At 42.7% G+C, this 24,354-nt stretch overlaps 1 protein-coding gene across 5 annotated transcripts in view; it reads left to right on the top strand.

Annotated features, from left to right (window-relative positions):
* The window catches only part of LOC107043459 (ras-like GTP-binding protein RhoL), a 217,184-nt gene that overhangs the window by 135,127 nt on the left and 57,703 nt on the right, over nucleotides 1–24,354 (top strand). The window contains exon 1 of one of the 5 annotated variants that reach the window (XM_015264985.2): nucleotides 14,690–14,730. The exons of the other annotated variants lie outside the window; for them this stretch is intronic. The gene's annotated coding sequence lies outside the window, so the exon portion shown is untranslated. Of the gene's footprint in view, nucleotides 1–14,689; nucleotides 14,731–24,354 lie in introns of those variants that run through there. 5 annotated transcript variants of the gene reach the window in all.

The following is a 24,354-nucleotide window of genomic DNA, read 5'->3' as shown; positions in this document are numbered from 1 at the left end:
GTAAATCAGCCACGTGGCTGATTCAAGCTCCCTAGCTCATTTTTGCTACCTTTTCGGTGAATGAGATTCCCGATTTTAATGGGTTACAAATGGCATAAGAATTGAGTAAACCATTACAAAGGCGCTCCATAATTCGTAATTCGATTAATTACAGTCGAAAATAAGAAAAATTAGTACCTTTTCGTGAGCTCTCCTTTTTTCTTTATTTCGTGTAGTTACCTCATCCGTTCTCTCTCTCGCACGTACGCTACCTTCCTATAGTCTCTCTCTCTCTCTCGGATTCGTGTTCCCCTCGTGGACAATACCTTTGCTTCTCTCTATCAGCTTTGGATTGGGATCCCTTTCTTTTTCATATTTAAAATTATTATTCGCATCTTTCGAGTCCTTTTGGAGTTTAATGGATCATTTCAGAGTATTTAAAATTATTTTGAGTCACATTCACGTAATTTTGTGTTTGTACGAATTTACAATTTTGTATTAATATCGGCAATAGCGAAACACGTCAGTACAATTGTGTTTATTATTCAATGTCGACCTTACCTATCCCGTTTGGAATTTAAGACATTAGTTTATTGGTTTCTCGATCGATGATTGGTTTTGTTAATTGATGTTCTCGTCCACGAATCCACCCCTCTCTCCACGACCCGCACACTGAGCAGCCGAGTAAATCCCGTACCCTCGTAATCCACATTTCTGCGTATGGTTTGCGATATGTTTCTTGTCGTTATTGGATTTTTGGGGACGATCAGTATTTAGTTTTAAGAAAATACGGTTCCGTTTGCGGTTTGTCGATTCCGCGTTGCTAAAAATCGGCTGGCGCCCTAAATACACGAAATAAGGATTGGATGAGCTGCTGATTGTCCCCGAAGTCCAGTGTTAGCGTTATGGTTTTTGGCGTTTCAGACTTGTCGGATTACGAGAACGAAGGTAATGAGTTGGCCGTGTTTGGATAATCGAGACTTCTGGGTTAGGGTTTATTGAGTATTTGTTGAGGCCAAAGAAAAATCATTACAAATTCTAAAATTGTAAAAGTAGTTATCGAGACACTGTGGTTTATATCGAGACAGTTAAGTGTTCAAAATCGAATTGTGATAAACTCAAATTTGGCGGCAACCATTGTACGTATAATAAGGATTACAGCGGACCAAAGGATCAATTCCTGTAAAACTACGTAAGTTATTTACTTTCATTTGTATTTCTCTTGAAGTGAAATTTTGTCTTTAAAATATAGATTCGTAGGAATCAATTTAATTAAACTCCAATTTCTTTTCATTTCCAAAAAACCTTGTTTCTTCCCTCAAATAAATTCCTCTTGAATTCTAGACAAACGGGATAATTATTCAATTCATTTGCTTAACATTTTCAAATATTGTGCCTCACTTAAAAATCAATTCCTTCAATTATCTTGACTGATAAGTGGGAATTTGGTTTATGTCAAAGTTGAATTTAATTGTACTTCGCCGAATGAAGATTGAAATAATAAAAGAATATTATTTAGTATTTGTCGCGAGTGCTATAATTCCAAAACAACAGAACGCAACCCGCTCGGGACTCTCACAACTGGTTTTAAGTTTAATCAAGATGATCAAGAGATTAGCGCTGGTCACAATGATTTAACGCAGTGCAATTAATACGCGAAACTCGAGAAAAACAATATATTCGCAGAACGCAATGTACACAGTACGATGGCCGACATGCTAATGCATCAGGCCTCGTCAGCGCTGATGAGCGCTGTAGCTCATCAGCGCTGGCCCATTGTGAATACTGCCAGAATCGTTGGAGTCGTGAATTCCGTCCGGCCTCGATAGACTCACGTCCAATCCGAGCCAATTGCCAAGGCGAAGGTCGTAAATCTTCGTCATAGCCTGATCCGAATATGGACTAGCGATGAGCCCAATGGAGTAGAGCTGACTTCACATGAGATAGTCCTCAGTATCGCTGGTCGAGATGGGCAGTAGGGCGAGCTTCGAGATGGGCCGTTACAGAGCTGAGACGTCTTCATGGTCACCACTCTGGTAACTCCATTTTTACCAGGATGGAGAGCGATGACTCGAGCGAGAAGCCACTTCGATGGTAGGAACCTCTCGTCGGTGAGAAGGACAATAGACCCGATCTTAATGTTGTGCGAAAGGTGGTGCCACTTTGAGCGAGACTGAAGATGCTAAAGATAGCTCGTGGACTACCGTTTCCAAAAGCACTGAACTTTCTGCTGGATGAGATGCCATCGATCTATGTGAGAGACTTTTAAGTGAAAGAAGGTGAAGTAAAGTGCCTCCATAAAGAGATCTGAGATGATTTTCTCCTATAATGAGCTGAGCGAACTAAGGCTCTTTCGGAATGATAGCCTGATATTTGCTATCATCCTCGAGTTGGGCGAGCTTGAGCTGTCCATCAACACGGAGAATTCCTTGGTGACCGGCAGATGTTGTTGAGAGAGTGAGTATGCGAAATGAGCTGAGTTTTATTCTTTGGATGAGAAAATGAGTTCTGCTGCGAAATACGTGGGCTGATAGAACTTGATCCAGAAGAGTCGAGCTTGTTGGATCACCAGGCTTGAGCGCTATCGATTGCGTTGTTCTAGGAACCTTTCTAAGCCGAGCGATAATTCTTTGGAAAATTGCCGCGATTCTGAGCACGAACTAAATGCAAAATGTTCCGGGTTCTCCTTGCCAGGAACGATTCTTCGTTGAGCAGCTGAAGCTTCTTGAATGAGCTGTACATGATTCCTGACGAATTCCTTTGATCTGGAAGAATATGTGTTGTTCGATTTGAGTGTAACTAATGAGCCTGTCTACTAATACGTCGCAATGTCTAAGAAGTGGAGTTTGTTCTTGACGTACTACACGGGTTGGCAAGAATTACCGCAGCGAGGAGTTCTAATCTTGATGTCAGCCATTTGTGAATAACTGTTCCAGCGCTAAGCTATTTGATGCGAAACTTCATCATCTCAACCAAGCTTTAAGACCCAAATCTCCTACACAAGGATTTTTCCTCTGATGGCTACAGGAGAGAGAAATCCGAGTGGGTCATTGAGCTGAGCGATTTCCGATGAAATAATTCATTGTGATACGGTCGATTTTTGTGCTGCCTTGATTGAGAAAACAAAGTTATTTAAAAAAATAAGAAGCTGATTAAGATGAACAAGTGAGTTTTACAATGCGACGACTCAAGTGTAAGCACAATCAGAAGTCATGGAAGCGTAAATTCCATTGATTTTCAACTAACCTACTTCCCATCTGAACTCGGTTCGATGATAAGGGGCGTAAATCCTCATCAAGGTCTGACAGCTAGATGGAAAAATGACGAAATGATAGCGACAAATGAGATGGGGCTGTGGGAATTCTATCCCCTGTTCCTCCCCGCCGTCAGCAAGTTAGTGCTAGCGTAAATTTCCAGGGGTTCGAGCAAGTCTGAGGCCTGAATGTTGAGTGAATTTTAGGCCTGGAGATTGCATGAGTCTGAAATTGAGTGAATCTGAGGTCAGAGGTCTGTTACTCCAGCTGACGCGAGGGTCTCCAAGAGCTGCTGAGATGAGGCTCCAGGGAAGCCAAGCTCTGAGCACCAAGTGAGATCGATGTACCTGAAAATACATCAGACGGGCCAGCTTGAAGTGCTTTGGAGACCCTGAACCCTCATGGTGCTTGCGCAATACGTGCCGAGGTCATCTCCTCAACATCATCAAGCGGTTACCGACTAAACTGAAGACGAAGAACACTTGAATGTGTAGGTAGCATCTATCAGCAGGGCAAGACGATGAATCGTTGAGCTGGTCGATTTACTAGTTGACGATGATCAACATCACATGAGGCTCCAATCCTTGATTGAGTCCTCGGTCTTCTCAATGGTCGGGTCGGAAGTCATAGCGATGGTCGAGTCAGAGACATTGACATTGGTTTCCTTGGACGTCTGAATGCTTGACAAATCAGAGCATTGACAAATCAAATGCTCAAATCATTGACAAATCAGATTTTAACAAATCTGAACGCTGGACGACTTGATGATCTGAATGGTGGACAATGTGGAACTCTGAATGCTGGGCGAATCGGTGGCGTTGACTTCTGTCGAGATGGAGGCTTCAACGTTGGTCGATTTAGAGGTATGAACGGTGGGTAACGGTGGAGGTGCTGATTACATCGAAGGTTTGGACTCTGACCGACTTAGAAGCCTTGACGTCGGATGAGTCGGATGCTTGTACGGCGGTTGAAACTAAGGCGTTAACGTTGGTCGCAGGTGGCGCTGGGCGATTCGCATGGTCAAGGTGAAAAAGAGAATGATGTCTATCATTGCAGTGCTTGCATCTACGAGTGATTTGGCATATCCTGATACTGTGTTTTCCCATACAGCAGTAACAGACGTAGAGCCGGTCGACGACTTCCTTCCTAGCGATGGGCATCAGATTCTTGAACGCATTACACGAGGCGATGTAATGATCCTCCTGGCAGAAGGAACAGGGGTATTGTACCTTCCTTGCCTGTTGTGATGTCTTAAAAGTGTAGTGTATTTCGAGAGTAGGGCTTATTGGGTGACGCAATACTAAATGCTTCGGACTGAACGAGCTGGACGATACTATTTGACTGTGCACTCGCATTTGATGATGGTACATCCGCAGGCCTATCGTGCATGCGCACTTGTCGAGGAGCTGAGAGAGACGGACTTAGGCTGGTGCATATTCAGATAGAGCACGATCCAAAAATTCCGAACTTCATATACGCGGAATCGTGCAGGTCCTTAACTTCAAAACCGGACGGATTTGTCAACATCTCTTCGTGAGTAATCTCCAATTTGCTAGAATAACTTTCGAGTAGAGTTCGCTTTGTACGAAGAGCAACAACGCATTGACTCGAGGAATTGTTCCTGAGAAGCTCCAGACTCAAATTCTCAATGAATTTAGCGCGGATCTTCTGGAGAGCGAGTATGACTTTGAGAGACATGTTCCCTGAGAGAAGTCTATGTCGATTAACAGAAATGAACGATGTGCAATGGGGAAAACAAACGAACCTCAAGCAAAAATAACAATAATCAGAATCGGCACCGAAGAGCAACTTCCATGCTTTCAAAAGACGAGCAAGCCAAAACGACAAAAAACCGATAAAGCAGGTCCTGATTCAAAATTATAAAGGTTTTTTCCTTTAGAAAGAGCAGCTCAAAATGAACGGAAACTGGAAGAGCAGGTCTGATGGTCCCAAAAAACGAAGGTCTCAAAAATGATGAAATTTCGAAATTCCAAAAAAAAATCGCCGGCGCAGGTCCAAATATTAGGAGGTACGAGAAATCCAAAAAAATATCAATGAAGGAAGAATAAGAATGACTTCCCTTTAAGGAGCACTGGTCAATTTGAATTTCCCGCTTGGAAATGATCGATGAAGAGATCTACCTCTATGTTCGGTTGATACCGTAGGTCTCTGATGCGGCGCGAGAAGAACTGGTTGAGCACCCTTTGCGGACGAATCCAAATTCCTGCCAACTCGCCGGACAATGAGCACCACTGCGAAGACGCTTTCCGTTGTTCACTCCCGGAAAACACCCAAAAAACGCCAAAAACCGACAAATATTCCACTCATTCAGCTCGAAGGACCAACATGTTCGATGTCGGATCTGGTTTGAGTGGAATAAGGAAGCGATGGGCGAGACAAAAACGGATTTTACGGGAACGTGAGCAGGTCCAGAAATCACTATACGTGGCGTTGGTCACAAAAGTCAATTTAATTGTCACTATAGTCAATATTTACACTGCTTTCAAGTTTAACCGAGATGATCAAGAGATTAGCGCGGGTCACAATGATTTAACGCACGGCAATTAATACGCGGAACTCCAGAAAAACAATATATTCGCAGAACGGTATGTACACAGTACGATGGCTGACATACTATTGAGAGGTGACAAAAATTCAGAGGTATAAACATGACCCCATCACAATGGGAGCGTTCAGACGACACCTATCCATCAAGTGGCGCCTCAGGTGTCAGAGGTGAAAAGCCAATGGTCATCTGAGGTGAGGGAGCAAATCAGCTGTGTGTAGGCCATGCGTGTATGTCAGCGAGGCTAGTATGAGCGCATGCGTGTGTGTGTGTGTGTGTGTGTGTGTGTGTGTGTGTGTGTGTGTGTGTGTGTGTGTGTGTGTGTGTGTGTGTGTGTGTGTGTGTGTGTGTGTGTGTGTGTGTGTGTGTGTGTGTGTGTGTGTGTGTGTGTGTGTGTGTGTGTGTGTGTGTGTGTGTGTGTGTGTGTGTGTGTGTGTGTGTGTGTGTGTGTGTGTGTGTGTGTGTGTGTGTGGGAAACGAATTCTGTGGAAAACTGAACACTAGGTTATGAAATTTAAATTTTGAGTTAGCATGGAATGTTTGAAGTGGACTGCGATCACACTCTTGAAACTAGATCATTCGTTCGTTTGCAACCGAGTTGTATGGGATTCATAAGCGCCCTATGGGCCGCATCCGATTCGTTTGCGAGTGGATGAATGATTCAGCCATATATGTGAGGTCCATGAGAATTACAATGTGCTAAATTTGACACTCCTGAGAGTTTAGACCGGTGCTCAAGAACTTGGCTAGCCAAATCGGCATCCGGTCTGCACAGTTTCCCATTACATGTGAGTCGCCAGATGACAGTACTCCTAATAAAGCTCAGTGTTATCCCTATCATATTTTTTAAAATCTATTTTCTAAAAAAGTGGTGTCATTAATGATCTCCTCCTCGCGAGAGGGTCGAGGCTGGAACTTCGAGAAGCCGAAGCCCAGTCTCGGCCTTTGGCCTTCTATGGCTTCTTATGAGAATCCAACAAGTAGAGACAAAAAGTTTCTGTACTTTATTCAGAAATAGAAATATGTGGAGTGACGTGGCACTTACGAGTGAGGCTTTTGACCCTATGGCAGCCAAAATCTTAAATATTCAAATGTTAAATTACGACATTTGAATCTCATGTAATTGACTTCTATAAAAACCACAATCTTCAATATTTGACTTCCACAACATGGAAACGAAAATTTTTCACTTGCCTTCAAATAGGTAAAAATCAATACTTGACCTACGTGATGGATGCAATAATTAATCCACAGTGTCAAACCACCTTATATTTGACGTGGACATATCTTTACTTCCTTGTTGGAGATGATTCGCGGAAGTGAGTCATAATGGCCATCGCCATCTGTTAGACTTCCACAAATCTAGAAAATTTTACGATTTTATGAGAAATTCTCGGCTTGTTTTTATATTTCCGAGAATTAGGATAATTGAGGAAAGCTTATCGAAGTATTATACAGTAGACACGTACGAATCAGTCTTGATTATAATAAATTTTTCGTTGAAATTTCTGGTACACCCTTTGGGAACTTTACTCACGTAATATATTCGCTGGATTTTCAATCATTAGTAATTTGGTAGGGGAAGGTGAGGCAAACTGGAATGGTGGGGCAAAGTGGAACGCTAGGGTAAAACGGCTATAATGGTTATTTGAGGGTTTTGAGCGTCTGGTTATCTAGCCAGCATCAAAAACTAGTCGCTACAACCCATAACACGATCGACAAAAGTAAAAAACTATGTAAAAGAAGCCATTGTTTCACTTTACCCCTCCCCTAGTAAATATTCATGTTTCGATTGAAAATTCAAGCAATTTGCAGAATTCTCGTCTTTCGTTATATAAAAATTTGCACTAAATTTTCAATTTTCATGATTTCTTCCGTTCCGAAGGGAGGGAGGACCAGGTATTGTCGCATAGGTCGGGATCCGGCATTCAAATCCAAGGAAAATCCAGAACGTAATGCCAGTTGACTAATTTGCACTCTGAAATAGAATAAAGTACCAACCACAAATAAATTTTTCGTCAACTTCCCATGCAAAATCCTGAGAATGATTGATTAGTAATATTTCCGCTGAATTTCCAAGGAATCACGTCATTGAATAATGCTATATTCGATTGATTTTCTGATAACTTGATGAGAAAATCAACGAAAACTATGAATTGAAATTCAGTAATCCGGTGAGAATAATGCAAGAATGGAGAAAAATCATTGTTGTGATAATAATAGAAAACCATCTCATATTAATTTCAGATTTTTTTTTATACTTGTGTGATTAGTAATTGTTTAATTCCCTCCTTAATAGGCCGATTCAGGCGTAAATATCGAAAAGTCTTTTCGTAGATCAGAAAATTTAGAGAAAAAATTTTCTTCGTCATATTTCATACTCTTACCGACGTCCAATGTTCGCGGTGGCTAAATCGTTAGTTCGGCTTGACCACTAGGAGATCGTGGATTCGAATCCCAGTCCGGTCGGGTTTTCTAAGTTCTGGAAACAGGAGTTGGGGGCTTGAAAGGGTGGCTGGGCTTCGGATCCCGAATGGGGGGAACCCAGTGTAACTTCCAGTAAAGGGGTTAAGGGGCTCGCCTGGGGCGGATTCTGGTGGGGTCCATTTCACCTCGGCTCTGGACGAGTGGGAGGTTCCTAATAGAGGAATCGACTGTACCGACAGAGGTTTTCTGTCGTTTCCTCCGTCTCTCGCGGAAGCAAATGCGGTACAGTGTAGCAAGTCGGCCACAGCCGCAAGGTTAGGTAGAAGATAGATGGCGGAGTAAACCAACGGGTTTAAAATGGCTTAAATAAAAAAATATATATATTTCATACTCATATGTACGATAAACTATTCCGCTTGATTTGCTCTCCTGAAAATTTCAAGATTCAATTCAGTTAGTTTTTTAATTTTCGATGAAAATGTCAGAAAAATTTCTCTATTAAATATTCTATGACCAAGAGAAAAGATAATGAAATTGACAATTTCCGATAAATTCACTGTTTGCCGAGATTTTTGGGAAATAATAAACAAACGAATATGTAGTTTCCCGCTAAACAGAGAAAAAAGTTCCCAGTTTCCTGCGAATTTCTCCCGAAAAAAAATGGAAATATTAGGTGTATGAATTAATTTCTACAGATTTATTCTTCGACCTTAAAATCATATTTTTTTTTAAAGGATCGGACAAAAGTTTTCAGAATACCGAACGACAAGTCTACGTGAGTTATATAACCTTTCAGAATAGCAGAGTTTACGATGGCTACTGATAAACAGCACATTCGGCACTGCATTTTGTACGAATTCCAACAAGAAAAAAATACTTCTAAAACGCGGGAATCAATATATAGTGTTCTTGGTACCGATGTTGTATCTTATGAAACATGTAATTATTGGTACAAACATTTTAGAAGTGGTGATTTCCATCTCAGTGACCAGCCACGCCCTGGACAGCCTCGAAAGTTGGAGGATGCGGAATTGCAAGCATGGATGAAGACTCAATGCAGACGTAACAAGAGCTTGCAGCTCAGTTAGGAGTCACTCAAACACCTATTTCCAAGCATTTGCACCAAATGGGAAAAATCCAAAAACTTTGAAGGTGGGTCCCGCATGCGTTGACCGAATACAACCTGGACATTTCGTGGAAAATTGTGACGGGGGATGAAAAGTATATTTTTTACGAGAATTCCAAACGTAAAAAGTCGTGGGTAGATTCCGGGCAACCTAGTACACGCTGAAACAGAACATCCACTTAAAGAAGATTCTCCTGTGTATCGGGTGGTATATGAAGGGTGTGCTTTATTACGAACTTCTGCAAACAGGTCAGACAGTGACTGCGGAATGTTACAGCCGACTATTGAATAAACTGAGCGAAGAACTTGTTCGGAAAAGGCCATTTACTGGGAAGGAAGCAGGCAAGTCATACTGCTGCATGACAATGCTCGACCTCACATTGCTCACGCGACTCAGAAGACCCGCTTGAACTTGGGATGGGAAGTTCTCCCGCACGCAGCATATTCATCAGACTTGGCCCCATCCGACTATCACTTGTTCCGGTCAATGAAGCACGCCCTCAACAGGACATTCCTGTTGAGGACACTCAACCATCAATACTTACATTTTTCGTAGTAATTACTGTACCCATAATGAGTGCAATTATATCGAGTTTATATTCAGTATCATCGTGTTCATTTATTTCTCACAGTTCAGAAGTGGGATGTGAATTAGCTTATTAGCCCTTAACAGTAATTAAATAATGGAGTGAATCCTGAAAATTAAATTGTGAAAATTGTGCGTGAGTGAATAATGCCGAAAAGACACCGCAGTAGATCACGAGTAAGATCGGTCTCGAACAACATCTTATCGTCGGTCTCGTTCAAATTGTAATCACCGACGACACCGTGCAAGTTCTCACCGCCGATCACGCTCGCGCCATACACCATTGAGAGTTCCTGTGTGGGAGGTAGCATTTTCTAGACTGCTTGGCAAGGTCTAGGATTCTATAGAGAGACCAGTACAAGTCGCACAGACTAAAACACATCAGGGAAAAGGAATTGAAGGAAAAAAGTCAATCCCAAAATTTGATCCCTCCGAGAAAAACGAGACCTAAAATATGAATACACAAAGTCGAGGAGCTGAAAGTAACTTATAACTGAACTAATAAGGCAGTGGCGACCCTCGCACTGGAAAAACTCACTGGTGACGCGAAAACATGGTACGATGGGCTACCATCCTTTGCTTTCGGTTCCACCGAGTAGAAGAACAAACTCATCGATGCATTTACTGACCAGACCAGGTTGCCCGAATGCCTGACAGTTATGCTCGCTCGCACGAAATCCAAGGAGGAGACAATGATGAAGTATTACTTCGATAATGCAGCACTAGTATCGGTATGCGGATTCACGGGAAAAGACGCAGCGCACTGCATTGCTCATGGAATTCCAAATTATACTTTGAAATCAGCCATCAAGGGTAAAGATTTTCAGATCCCATAAGAACTACGTATATATTTGAGTAGAATGCAGGAGCCTGTTGAGACATGAACAGACAAAGGGGGCCATAAATCCGAACACAAGTCTGGGGAACGGCCAACAGTCAGCACTCTAGAGGGAAATTCCAGGTGCCATCTAAGCGAGCCTATGGGGCCAAAGACAATGAGAAGGTAGATGACTCATCCACGGAAAAATCCGAGAAATTTTGGGAACTGGAGTGCAAGCGTTGTGGCCGCAAAGGACATGTGGTAAGAGAATGTCGTTCCACGTGGACTAAAGATTGGAAGAAAATAGACAAGGAGAAGCATGGCCAAAGTGTTGAGACATCCCATAAATCGAAGAAGAACGTCAAAAGTATTGGGACATTCCCTAAACTCGGAGCGATCCAACTTTATGAGGCAACGGTACAGAGCATCCCGTTGCAGGCCTACGTCAATAGTAGAAGTGAATGCGTGACACTCAAGAAGGACGAAGCGGACAAAATACCCCTTGAGTACAACCCACTCAAACAGTTCTGCGAGGTTATGGGGGAGGAATAGTCCGACCCTTTGAAGTAACGAAAGCGACCCTTGGAGTTGACCTGGCTGAAGGAACGGTTAAAATTCGTAATACCTAATGAACTGCAAAGAGTCTTCTCAATTGTTAGACAACCATTCTTAGACTTACCTGGCGTTATGAATGTACGGCGGGACGGGCAATTGCGGTTATTCCACAAGACGCTGGCGATATTGCCGGAGGTTAGAAAAAGTCCCGCCGCAGAAGGTGCCCATATGGACAACAGAGACGACTGTCATCCCCCCACAGCACACCGGAGATATCCAGGTAGTTATGAAAAACCAATATGAAGGTGACTTGTCTATAGAGCTTAGCGTACGACATAAGAAGTCTAAAGAGTATTGTATTCCGCGATGCGTAGTTAATACACCAAGTGGGCCAATGCCCATTATAAATTTGTCTGATAACCCTCTGACTATTAAAGGGGGAAAATTAATTGCCAGAGCCGAACTAGCTAGGGTAGAGAATCTCACTGATGAAAAAATCACACAAAAAATACTTAAAATTAGAGCTATTAAATAAACAAGGTTAGACAAATTACCGCGAGAACAAGTTAGAGTAGACGCGAGCGTCAGCGAAATGCGTAAAAAAAAACTCTATCAGTTGTTAGATAAATATCGAGAATGCTTTGCTTTGAGTACGGCTGAACTGGGGAAGACAAATGCCGCGAAAATTCTAATAGATTAAATTAATGATTCAACAATAACGTACAGGCCTTATCGTTTATCTTATCCAGTGCGAGAAACAGTCCGTGGAATAATCGACGACTTGAAGTCGAACAATATCATCCGAGAATCAAATTCACCATTTGGTAGTCCGATTTTGCTCGTGAAAAAGAAAAACGCAGAAAGTAGAATGTGTATCGACTATCGAGCGCTGAATGCCGTAACTAAGAAAGACAGACATGCCTTAGAAATAATTGAAGACCAGATGAATAGTCTTCAGAGCTGTTGATACTTCACAAGTTTGGATTTAGCATCGGGATATTATCAAATACCGGTAAAGGAAGAATCCACAGAAAAGACAGCATTCGTCAACCCCCATGGACAGTATGAATTTCTTAGGATGCCGTTTGGTCTTGCAAACCCTCTAGCAGTCTTCCAGCGTATGGTCAATAAAATCTTGATTCCACTGAGGGGACAAGTGACTGTACTGGCTTATATGGACGATATCCTCATTCCTTCTACGGAAATGGATTCAGGAGTAGAAGCACTGGAACGTGTTTTGGAAGAATTAAGTCGAGCGCAATTAACATTGAAACTCCCAAAATGGGCCTTTCTTGAGAGGAAAATAGATTATTTAGGGTATGACGTGACCCAGCAGGGGATCCGGCCAGGCCAACACAAGGTAGAGGCTGTTGCCAATTTCCAAGCACCTAAGGATGTAACAGGTATAAGGCAACTTATCGGGTTGACTAGTTCTTGTAGAAATTTTTTAAGGAATTTTGCAATCATTGCCAGACCCCTCACACAGTTGATCAAGAAAACAGAAACATGACATTGGGGCGAGACACAGCAGGAAACGTTTGAGAGCATTAAACAAAAATTAGCATCGAGACCAGTACTCGGTATTTTACTCCAAAAACAGGAAGATAATTCCTTAAAACCCGTCGTGTATTTCAGTCGTCAACCTTCAAAAGAAGAACAGAGATACCATTCATACAAATTGGAGACTCTAGCCGTCGTTAGTAGTCTCCAGCGGTTCAGAGTCTATGTTCTAGGATTGAAGTTTAAAATAAACAGCGATTCTAGTGCGTTAGGAGCAACTTTCGTGAAGCGCGATCTGCTGCCACGGGTAGTGCGGTGGTGGATCCAGTTGCAAGAATATAACTGCACTATAGAGTACAGTGCTGGCATCAAAATGCCACACGTAGACGCACTTAGTAGGAACACGATTGAGGGAACTGAAAATCAAAAGCCGATAGAAGAAGTAGGCTTGTTACATATCGACCTGGGTGAATGGTTATTGACGGCCCAGTTACAAGATCCGCGTCTCGCGTACGTACATGAGGTGTTAGGTAGAGAAGGTAAAGACAAAGAAGAGCGAAATATAAAACAAAATTTTGTATTCAAAGTTAATCGACCGCGGACCGCACGACGCGAAATCGTGAAGTTGTGCCATGATGAGATAGGCACGTAGGGCCCGAGAAAACATTTATCAATGTACAGGCTGATTATGGATCAATGAGACATTACGTTAAACGCTATGTCGCTGCTTGTCTTAAATGCCTATACTGTAAAGAGCCTGGCGATAAGAGGCCAGGTCACTTACATCCCATCGAGAAGGTCAGAGAGCCGCTGCATACAGTACACATTGACCACGTCGGGCCCTTCGTGAAGAGCACGGTGGGTAACACGCAGTTACTCGTGATAGTTGACGCATTCGTTAAATTTGTTCTTGCTAAAGCTGTCAAGAGTACACTGAGAAAAAAAATTTCTAAAATGTGAAACATATTTTCTTGAGACAAGTAAATTTTCTTCAATTGCTTAATTCTCTCAGGCATCTCAACTCAAATGACCCAAGAAAGGCCTCATGCTTTAAAATATTCTTGTACTCAAGTATGATTTTGTCGCAAATAAATTTACTTAAATCGTCAGAAGAATCGTCAATCTTCTAGTCTTTATTGTTTTCATGATTTTTTCGTTATGCAGTTCCAATATTGCAATATGTAAAATATTCATGACGTAACGCGGAACGATAGTGACGAATAAAAATTTATTCGAGTTCCGTGAAGTGCACACATTCTGAGATTTAAGCCATTGAAAATGATTTATGTCTCTCAAGAAAATATGTTTCAGATATTAGAAATTTTTTTTCTCAGTGTACAAAAACGTTGTATGTCGAACGATTCCTAAGTAGGGGAAAGAGAAAGGGAAAGTGGTGTGGGGATTAAACAATACGGTTAATAAGTCGACTGGTAAAATTTCAAAGCAATTAATATTAGGATATAAATCAAGGAATGACGCTGAGTCAAAAGTTCTAAATAGTTTAGGCGACAACGTTGAAATCGATCGTGAACAGCTATGACAAGAGGCATCAGAAAGCATTCGACGAAATCAATTAGATAAGGAGAAAAGTTATAATCAGAAGAGAGCTCCCTCAAAGCAGTTCCAAACTGGAGACTTAGTAGTCGTTAGGCGCACTGTTAGTTACAAGGAAGGGAATAGCACGGAAACTCACACCAAAGAACGCTGAGCTATACCAATTCACCACCGTATTAGATCGTGATTGGTACACTATCGAGGATATAAAGGGAACCCAGAGGACACAAAAGACCTATCATGGCGTAATTGCTGGCGACAAGCTGAAACACTGGCGCACGACAGTCAGCGACTCCGACACCGAGGGAGATGAAACTAATTGTGAGGCGAGCCGAAAGCTGAGCCCAGAGAGTACGCAAACGCGTAAGTGAAACCATATAGTCTCGAGTAAGCCTAAATGTCACGGGTAGAATAAAAAAAAAACCCAAAACTTATAGCTTGATCAATAACAACCATGTAAAGGAACTGCGAAAGGACGAAAATTCAGTCAACGCCGATTAAATTCAGCGGTGGTTCACAGATGGGCTGCGAAGATTGAAAAATTCAGTCAACGCGAATTAAATTCAGCGGTGGCTCACAGATTAGCTGCAAAGATTGAAATTCGGTCCTTTGCCAATTAAATTTAGCAGTGGTTCAACTGAGTTCAGAATGAGTCATGAATAAATTTTTTTAATCGTTATTTTACATCGCTTCGACCCGGTTAGAGTATACTGCGATGAAGATCAAGACTTTAAATGGTTAGATCGCACCATTCTACCCGGCCGGGATTTGAACTCGGAACCTTTCGCATGTGAGGCAACGAACTTACCTACTGCGCCAAACCACCGGGCGAGTCATGAATACGAACTGCGAAGGATGAATTCAGTCAGCGCCGATTTAATTCAGCGGGTTGAAAATTTAGTCCATTACTGATTAAATTCAATAGTGGTGGTTCACATGACCCAACGAATGATCAAAGCTCGAGTAGAAGGGTAGCAATAGCTTGTAGGTGGCTCGAAGACAACGGTGGGGGCTACGGAATAGTCAAAGCATGAACAAACACAACTCCTTTCAGCATTTCTGTTTGACAATCGCAACACGTAACGCATTTAAAAATAATCAAATGAAGCATAAAGAAATCAAAACCTGGGGCATGGGTAAATCTTGACTCTTCCATGACGAAATAATAAAATGTTATGTCTATTCGCAGAATTTCGTAGAATCACCAGGATGATCATATTATTATATTTTTCTTTTCAGTAAAATATAATGATAGTTTTTTAATATTATATTTGCGGTTAGAACGACGGTGGCGATATACAGTACGGTACGGTGGCTAGACATCAATTCGCCATCTTTGTTTGGTACTTCAGTTGATTGGGAGAATGTTCCGAGATCCTGAGCATTCATCACCCTGACATTGTTATCGTTGATGAGCTGCAAGCAACCATCGTGTTTCCGTAAGCAAACATAATGGCAAGGAGTAATGTACAAAATTGCACTAACTACGGTGAGATGCTGCTTCTTTTGGGTGCCTCGATGAATTAAGTTGGTGTGTAGTTCCAAGGACGTTTACAGAGTCTTAGGTAGTGGGTTTTCCAACTGAACGATTAATAACGGGGGGAAGAGAACGTGGCCTGGTATTGTCATATTTGTTGTATCCTGCACTTGGGGGAGAATATTCTCGAGCAGTGAGCGTTGATCATGGAACTCTGTCAAACTCACTAGGGATTCAATAGTAGGACGGTTATATCCGATTTCCAGAGTCCTCTTCGTCAATTAATGGATGGAATCGGAGGGTTTATGAACAAACTCCAATGCTCTTTCAATCTGTTGTCTAACACACTCTCTGGCTTGGAGCATTTTGTAATGGGTTAGTGTTGCTTCCTTTGAGGGCGTTGCCCTCGCAAAACGATTCGCCAATCGCCGCATCATACCGAGGACGCTTTTTCCTTTTTCCAAGTTGACCAAAACATTTCTAAATAGAATGTCAGAATTTTCTGCAGGAAAAAGGTCCATGAGTAATTCAATCAATGGACGGTGTACAACGAAGCTATTGCAAATGCAATTGAGCCAACAAGTATTCCCTTCATTGGAGATTCCTGAAACAGAGCAGCTGCTTGTATCGGCCTTAATGAAGATGTCCTTGAATACGAGTGGAGATATCTCGCTTGCCCAACGCTGTATCACGGCTAACTCTGCAACTTTTCGCTTTTCTTCGTCGTTCCTAATAAGTATTCTTAGCTCATGGCTATATTCTTCCTTAATAGGGGTGCAGATCTGCGTTAGTAGCTATAATTTTGTCGGATCTGTCATCTTTTTCTGATTTTATCAGAACGATTTAATGTTCACCACTGTAAATTTTCAGACCTAAAAAAACCTCTTAAGGGGGGGTCTCACCACTTTTTTCAAGTCCCAAAAATATTTGACGGAAAATTTTGTCAATTTTGTTATACGTTTTTTTAGGTATGAAAAAAGTAGAAGCATGAGTCATCACATCTCAATGTTACGACACTGTTTGTTCATTTTCCCCTATAAGGAGATGAGCAAATCCAAATCCCATGCGATTGATTTTGCGGGAAATCATATCTAGTATTTACAAAAAAAAAGTTCGAAAAAATCAAAAAATGTAGAAGATAGGATTTTTCGAATCGATGATTTACAACAATCGCCAGTTCCAATAGAAAAAAAAGAAAAAATGCTTGAAATATATTGATATTTTGGAAAACAGCCATGGTATGCACATCTTTTTGAGTGGTGCCACTTTGGTCTTGGCACAGACCAGGGTGACAATCGTTCCCGATGTTGCTGATGATGTTCGAAGACAGACTGATGCGTCCATCGCCAGATTAGATGCATCCGCGAATCCGTGTAGTTAAACTTCCATCGTGTTTGGCGATAAATTGAGCCATCTCAATATTGATAGGCTGCTCAGCTGCTGAAGTTCCTGCCTGAAGAGTTGCCAGCGTTTTATGAAAGCCATTGGAAGTTGATCGTCCCAGTTGAGTTTGAGCAGTCACAGCTCTTGGATGAGTGTCTTTGCCGTGACGATTACCGGCGCATGAGTCCCAATGGGTCATAAATTTGGGCAATCTCGGACAGGATCACGCGCTTGGTGATGGTGTCCCGGTTGAAGCTCCTCGCTTTATAGTGAAAGGTGTCTGCCTGAGGTTGCCAGTAGAGTCCTAGCACTTTCACCATTGATTCCTCAAATTCGATGGTTGAAGCTGATCCTGATGAGAGCCCGAGCCCTTCCAGAATGTGTGGTACATTGCTGCACCATTTCTGCAGGGGCATGCCGCCCGCCATGCAGAGGTTAATTAGCTGCTTGATGATCTCCATTTGATGCTCCGTTTTTTCACCTCCGTATAGGTCGCCGAGATATCGTCCTTTGATAAATGTCGGTAAGGCTAGTAGGAATCGATGACCTTCATCGATAGCCAACTGCTTCAGCACTTGTAGCGATAGCCAGGGTGCACAGCGGGTACTATAGGTGACTACCGTCAGTTGATACTCGATGGGTTGGCCGTTGTCGACCTTCCAGAGAATTCGTTGATAGTCCCCGTCATCTTGTTGTACCCGGATCTGGCGAAACATCTTCACGATGTCCGTGCCAAAAATAAACCGATGCCGACATAGCCAGATGAGAACGGCGGAGCTGTTGATTTGCAGTTTAGATCCCGGATGGAGGATGTCATTTAATGACACCTCCGTTAAGCTTTAATGCGAGGCGTCGAACACTACTCTCAATTTTATGGTCGTGCTGTCTGGTTTAAGCACTGCGTGATGATGCAAATAATATGCCCGTTCCGGCGCCGACGTCGATGATGCTCATTGCATGTGGTCCAATGACTCATACTCGATGAATTTCTTGTAGCGTGTATGAGTATCCGGATCCGATGACAGTCGCCCCATGAGCTTCTGCAACCGTATCATGGCCGATGATGCTGGTGGCGGCTGGCGAATATTTAAACGGGAGACGCACAATGAGCGTCCCATCGAATCTCGTCGATGAGTCTCGATAAAGTGTTGTTCATACTCCGCTTCAGCCTTCGACAAGACTGGTGATGATGATGTATCCGATAGTTCCTCCTGCGTCCAAAATTTCTTCAGGAGTTCCAAGAGTTGTTGATTCGCCGTCTGTTTCGTTACATTGAACGATGATTTTGGAGCACAGCCGATGCCGCAGACTGGCCCCAAAATAGTCCCGCCGAAGATGGTTTGCTGAGCTATTAGATTTGTTTCCTTGAACCTGATGATTCTCTCGCCGATGATTCTCCCATAGCAATCAGCTCCGATGATGATGTCGATGGCCACAAGTTTTAAAAACTGAGGGTCTGCCAGTTGAAGTTCTCGCAGTTGATGAGGAGTCGTTGATTCGCAAGTGAACGGCGGTATGTTCGCCGTCAGTTTGCTCAGGATGTGGGCGTTAATGTTGATTTGAGCAGAGGGTTCGTGCCTCGGTTGTAAGACGAGAGTCACTCCACCACGCGTGCTCCACGATGAGGTTCCTGCGATACCGACGATGAAAAATGGTGAAGACCTCCGCTCCGGATGAAGTTGATTGACCAAGCGCTCAGAGACTAGTGTTATCTCTGAGCCCTGGTCGATGAGGAAGCGTGTTGACGTTGAATTTCCACGAAGATTGAAGGCAAAGACCTTCATCGTCGGCCAGATTACCAGTTGAGTTTCACTCTGTTGAGGTCGATGAATTTCTAAAACGTTGATGGTGTCCACCGAATTCAGCTGGCACAGTTCTGATTGTCGATTGACTTGGTCTTTCTCTGATTGACGATGATCTCCATCGTACATAGGTTTTAAATGACGTTGATGTCCCACCTGGTACGTTTCTGATTGTCCAAGATCTCCAATCTGATTGTGCGAGGTCGTTGACCTTTTCCCCCCGATGAGTGTCCGTGTAGATGATTTAATTTGTGATGCTGCGTCTTGGCGCGATGATGGACCGGATGACTTGTTGACAGGTTCCTGGTTAATGAATGTCTGTTCCTTGATGATGGTCCGGTTGTCCCCTGTCAACAAACACAGCAGTTGAGTTTCCCTCAAAATATTCTAATAATAATTTGGTACTCAACCACTTGTCACGTCTTGCACCTCCGGTCACTCTTGCACTTGTGTGCTCCGTGGGGGCGCATTCAATTGTAGCACAGGCCGTTACTCTCCAGGAACTGCTTCCTTTCATGGGGCCTCCAGGCGATGAACTTTGGGCATTCAGCTCCGATCCAATGAGGTCCGCCGCCCGGCTTCGGCTTGGGTGCTGTCTTCGTTGGGGATCCGCTGTGTTCCTCCCATTCCATGTTCTCCAAGGCACGTGCTCTAGCCTTGAGAAACTCCAGGAAGGCCTTCAGCTCCGGAGGTTGTATTGAATCCCCGAGTTTCACCTCCTAGGCCTGCCTGGTGTCGGCGTCAATGATTCTCCTCATGATGTGGGCTACGATAATGTCTCAGTGTTCGGTGGGAGCCTCCAGTGACTTCAATGCCTCCAGGGCTTCCGTTGTGGTGTTGACGATGGCCAACAACCCTGCCGCTGACGTCCCCTTAAGCTGCTCCATGTTGAGGATCCGATTCAGGTGAGACGCCATTATGAGCCTCGGATTCTCATAACGTGCGATGAGTTTCTGCCAAGCGGGGGAGTAGTTGAGTGCCTCAACTCCGATGTTCTTGATGAGCGCCTCAGCGTGACCCTTCAGCCTAACCAGCTTCTCCATGTCTGCCATCTTCGGGTTCTCGTGCACGAGTGATACGAAGATATCGTAAAAGGTCTTCCACTCTGAATACTTCCCAGAGAACTCCGGGATATCGGTTCTCCGAAGAGCGCTCGTGTTGAATGTCCTCTGTTGCCGATGTATACAAAGGCAATAAACTGTATTCCCTTTGTGCCGCGTTGAGTGTCCGACCTCTGATGGTTTCCCTTAATATAGTTTTGTGAACCCCGAAAAGCCTCGCTACTCACGGCGTCGGTTTTCACTTGCGATGATTTTCCACTGCTCTGTCTTTGTCCACGATAATTGTCCACTGCACCATCACTCCACTATCCGGCTCGAGGGACCAATGTTAAAAATCTTATGGGATTTTGATGATAGGGAGGTCGGGAGGGAAAGTGAAGTGGGTGATTTGCCGGAGAATAAATTAAGATGAGTGTCGTTGATTGTCATTGTATTTAAAACTTAGTGCACTGAAATATACACACGAATTTCTAATAAATGGTTGATTTACCGAAGTGAACTGTACAAACACGGAATATTCAGATAAGTGACGCGATAATTTACGATGATGTTCGATAACTTTACCGATAAATTTCCTGATAATTGCGCCGATGTGCGCCGGGATAATTTTCTGTGATTCGTTCCTGATGAGTCGATGATGTACTGACTATCTCGGCACGCACAAATGTCTTCGTGCGTACTCGCCAATGGTCGAGGATTACCGATGGGGACGGGGGACAATCTAACCCAAATTTAGGTCAGATTTTAAACAGGTGGATATGACTCAAACTCAAAGATTGCGATGAATTTCTCAGAAAACCTTTTCTCCAGAACATTTCTTAAAAAATTTTACAGAAACCCGACCAGAGTTTTTTCCAGGTGATTTTTCAGGAGCGCCACCAGGATTTTCCCCGGAGATATTCCAGAATCCCCGTCAGAATTTTGTTTGCAGATATTTTTTCAAGGGCCCCCAACCCGGATTTTTCCCAAAAGTTTTACCAAGATTTTTTGCAGGACATTTTTTTTCGAAGATATCTCCAACTATTCTTCCAAGAAGCTTTAACAGGGCTCTTTCCTAGCAATAAATATGATAAATATGATAAATAATGATAAATATTGTAAGGATATTGTCCCGGGTTGTTCACCCAGGAAAAATCCAAACTACTTTTTATGCCGTCTCTATCGCTCAATAATCGGGCGCCAGCCGAACCTTCACGGGAGGTTCGACGAAAACCGGCCTCTGAGGCAAACTCGTCCACTCAGAGGACTTCTGTGGCCGGTCAAAGGGTTGCCTAGCTAGCATCAGTGTGACGCGGTAGAGTGGGCGAGGTCCACCAGGAGTATTCTATGCCAAACGTCACCAGCCACTATTTCAGGCTGGAAATTAAGCCTCACGGCCTAATCATCCATGCAAATTGAATTTACACTCGTCCTGGAGAGTTTTTCACTCTCTCAGTAGGCTTTCTCCTCCCGAGTATTTCGAGTCGGGATTGTGTCAGAGTCAATTGCGAATCAGCCGGGACTCCTCAGAGCCTGGGACGACGAGAGGCTGATCCGACCAAAGTGGAACACTGTTACCCACTTCACGACCATCCACACTCTCGGCCACCAGTTACCGCTTCGGTCATCGCACGTCACCGTCTCCGGGTACTCGAATGTCGGCCTATTGTCGGGTCGACAGGAGGACGATCTCTACTCCAGACCCACGGGCCTATGCGCTCGTCATTTGTTTCGCCGAGCCGGATACCACCGGAAACAACAAAGTCGTCACTAAGAGTTCTGAAATAACTCTTTTTGCCGTTTGTGGGGGAGCATCCCCCTACGTTCGCTACCATCAGTTATGCACCTGGCTGCGCTGAGCTATTCGCTCATCATTCCCTTGGCCATCTTCCAAGCCAACACCACAGTATATATCGCAGAAATCCTTTCGACTTCCCCGCTCGAGCGTCCGCGTTCGACTAACTCAGAATCTCACTAGGGCCTTCTCCCTCTAGTCTGGATATCTCAGCGACGATAGGTCATTCCGTTACCCTATCCCCACCAATTAACTCGACGGGATTCCGGGGGCACCAGTCCTCTCACCTGGCCGTTGGTCCCTAGTCTACTCTGACATAGCCTATGGAATCGCCCAGTTGGACAGCCTGTACGGCGGCCTCTTTTCCCCTAGCACATGCTGGGCGAATTCCAAAATAGCGATAGTATAGTAACGTCCTCCAGACCTCCAGGGGTCGCGGCTTCAGCCATAACCGCTATGCCTTAGGTCTTTCATCAGTTTGTCGCTCAATTCATCTAGTCCCGGCTTTCTTCAGCCGCCTCTAGATGTCACTAACTGTCTCTCTTCAATAAGTTGAGAGGTCACATATCTTTTTAAGGGGATTTAAGAAAATCTCGTTAAAATATGATAAATATGTGATATCAACATTGCCGTTTGATTCCTGTGGCGGAATGAAAATATTGAATATTTAAATGGACATCGGGATTGAGAGATCGTATGTTTGAGTCTGGATAGTACGTTCGCTCGGAAGCTAGTCGTAAGTCGGCAGTAAGCGCACTACAGGTCGTATGCGATAGACTTTGGGAGAGGATGGACGATTCAGACTTTAGATCATGACATTACGCTCCTTGATTATTCCTATTGTGAACTTCCAGTCATAAGTACCTGGAAGTGTCTAATAATCGAAAATAATGGAGCGATTCCACGTCAAATCAGCAGTCGAAAAAAATCGATGTTTCAGATTTTGTTCCAGATTTTTTCCTAGATTCTATATTAGATAACGCGTTGAAATTTCAGTTCAAAATGAAAATTTTTGTATGAGTTCTTATTTTTTTTTTAATTTTGCGTGTTTTTCGTTTATAAAAAAATGTTCCGGTTTTCTTTGATTATTGTGTGGGGTTTGTGTATATTGGAATTTCATTTCAAGGAGCTCATAGCATATTCAGAAACTCTTTAAAATGAGCCCAGAAAAAGGCAATTTCATCCATTTTTAGCGACGTAATCATCAAAACAAGTTTTTTCGAAAAACGTAAATAACTCTGAAACCTCATTTTCTGAAAATCTCAATTTTTTATACCCAATTTGTACAAGTAATATTCACATTCGTGGCAAGTTCCAAGTACTCTTTTGCAATAGTTTTGAAATGACAGAGAAATGAAAATTCCTATCCGACCGGTAATTTTTTCCGATGTTGAAATTGACAAGTGATTGCTGATTAGCGATGGAACTAATATCAACACTGAAACATTATCTATGTCTAACGCGTCATGACCAATTTGCGAAATTTTCGGGTGGGTCAAATTGGAACTGAGTTCAATTAGGAGTTGTTGAATTTCGATGTGGGTCAAACCCGAAGTTGTGAATTTTAAAAGTAAAAAGATTTTAGAGTCCAAAAATTATAAAGTGGGGAAATTTTGAAGTGAAAAATACCGAAGTTGAAAAATTTTCAAGTTGGAAATTTGGAAGTTGGAAAATTTTTAAGTAAGTCAACTTTGAAGTTAAGATATTTTGAAAGGGGTCAACTTTGAAGTTGTAGAATTCTGAAGTGGGTCAGCTATGAAGCTGTATAATTTTGAAGTGGGCCAGATTTGAAGTTGAATAAGTCTGAAGTAGGTCAGCTTTGAAGTTCAAGAGTTTTTAAATAAATCCACTTTGAAGTTGGCGAATTTTGGAGTGTGCCAACTTTGAACCTAAAAAATGTTGAAGTATGCCAATTTTGAAGTTGAGAAATTTCAAACTTGAAAATTTTGATGTGGATCAATGTTGAGATTAGGAAAATTTTGAAGTCAAGACATTTCCAAGTTGAGACTTTTTAAATAGAAATATTTCGAAGTTGAGAGATTCTGGAGTTGGGATATTCCACCGTTGAGACATTTCAAAGTTGTAACATTTTTAAGTGAGAACATTTAGAAGCTGAAGGACTTTGATGTGAAAAAATTTCAAAGTTGGTTGATTTTCAATTTGAAAACTTTTCCGATTGAAAATTTTTGAAGTGAGTCAATTTTGAAGTTGGAAAAATTTTGAGGTTGGGACACTTTGAAAATGGGACATTTTCAAGTGAGAGCGTTGGGAAGCTGGGGAACTTCAATGTGAAGAAATGTCGAAGTAGGGGAGTTTTTGAGTTAATCGTCAACATGTGGACACGGATGCGAATCCATCATCAAGAGACAAGAGGAGGCTCCGGGTTGGGTAAATCGGTCAGGTCTAGGGTTTTTTACTTTATGCGTACAATACACATAAATTATGTAAAAAATGTCTGAAATGTAATATACGGTTTATTATTAGGTGTGT

This window comes from Diachasma alloeum, unplaced genomic scaffold, assembly GCF_001412515.2.
Source record: "Diachasma alloeum isolate Michigan unplaced genomic scaffold, Dall2.0 Dall_scaffold_00580, whole genome shotgun sequence".
NCBI lineage: Eukaryota > Metazoa > Arthropoda > Insecta > Hymenoptera > Braconidae > Diachasma > Diachasma alloeum.
This window is presented reverse-complemented; position numbering and strand designations above follow the sequence as displayed.